This window comes from Bison bison, unplaced genomic scaffold (genome assembly GCF_000754665.1).
Source record: "Bison bison bison isolate TAMUID 2011002044 unplaced genomic scaffold, Bison_UMD1.0 scf7180017864340, whole genome shotgun sequence".
NCBI classification, from domain to species: Eukaryota; Metazoa; Chordata; class Mammalia; order Artiodactyla; family Bovidae; genus Bison; species Bison bison.
In genome coordinates, this window is record NW_011494912.1 from 4,469,985 (window position 1) to 4,471,717 (window position 1,733).

Below are 1,733 nucleotides of genomic sequence, written 5' to 3' on the forward strand. Positions count from 1 at the left end.
AGGTCTTCCAGAAGACATCTGCACAATTTTCCACTTAACCAGGAAATATTTCCCGTCTAAATGCATGAAAGCATGCTGGTGTACTGATTAATAGATAGTCTGAAACTTAAAAAAAAAAAAAAGTGAGTCAAACTACCATGAGGGCACAACTCTCTGATAAACACCCGTGTGTCTATCCACACGTACCCTTTCTCCTCCTAATAAACACTTCAGTTGTTTCACTGCTTTCCATTTCTTGTGGAAATTCATTTCTGCACAGCTGACGGGCCTTGTCATGACCACCGGGCCCTGGTGGCCAGGATTCCGCAGTCTCACTGCCGAAGCGGGATTTCAGTCTCTGGCCAGGAACCAGAAACCCTGCTTCCAGCCACTGCGGGCCCAGGCCACCAGAGATCATTACCACCCCCTCCTCACCCCCAGACTGTTTTTCTGTTATGTGACCCTTTCCTCCAGTGGTGTCCATGGCCCCGGGAAAGATCATTTTGGGCAAAGGTTCTAGAAACTTGAGATGGAACGATCAAAGGAGATAAAAATGTGTTGTCAGAGAAAAGGTCTCCCCACCCTAGGCTAGAACAGGGGAAAGAATAGAGTGGGTTACGGGGGAGAAGTCCATGAGGCCTGGGGCCATGCCTGGGTGGGGGGAGCACAGTGGTGTCCAGAGACCACCAGCACCCCCACACACAACATCTTATATGGCAAGTCTCTTGTTTCAGCAGGAGTCTTAGATATAGGTACCCACAACTTGTGCAGGCCGGTGAGCAGGACACCACTGAGGGGCTACACAGGCAGATGGGACAAACAGCCCCACCAGGGACCCTCCCCTCCAACCAAGGCTTCTCCTAGAACAACCCAAGGCCACCCTCTGCTGGTCTAACTGAGCTGCCTTTATCGGAGCCAGCCACCTTACGTGAGGGTCACTCCCCACAGTGACATTCATCAGAGCGCCCATCCACTCCCAGTCAAAGCAGTGGTCCTGGACATGCAGGGGGTGGGTGACCAGAGGCTGGGACAGAAGACACCCCACCCTCACCACCACCACCAGAACAGGGTGGAGTGGGGGCTACATCTGACTCATCTCTGTGACTGCCTCCAGTGTCCTGCCCAGGACCTGGCAAACAGAAGGTAAACAATAAATATTTATGGGCTGAAATGGCACATGAGGCTGCAGAGATGGGGCCTGGGTGTCATCTGGTTGAGCTAGCCGCCATCTCCGCCCCACCTCCCCCCGACTCAGTGATGATTCAGGGGTGGTCATGTGACCCATTCTGGCCAATAGGAGGATGCAGAAGTCATGGGGTGGGGCTTCTAATAAAGCTTTGGTGACAGAATAAACTCAGCTGGCCTGGCTCTGTGCCCTTTCCCCTTTGTCCTATTGGGAGGTATAGTCACTGCCACAGACATGAGGACAAAGGCCTCCATACAAAAGGAAGCGGAGAGAGAAGGGGACAAAAGCCAGGGTCCCTGATGATGTGACTGAGCCCCAGACCATGCTTCCTGTCTGAGACCTGTAAATCCCTCTCTGTTGAAGCCACACGTACACAAGTGAAGTGAAGGGAAGTGAAACTCACTCAGTCGTGTCCGACTCTTTGCAACCCCATGGACTGTATGTAGTCCGTGGGATTCACCAGGCCAGAATACTAGAGCCGTACCCTTCTCCAGGGGGATCTTCCCAACCCAGGGATTGAACCCAGGTCTCCTGCATTGCAGGCAGATTCTTTACCAGCCGAGCCACT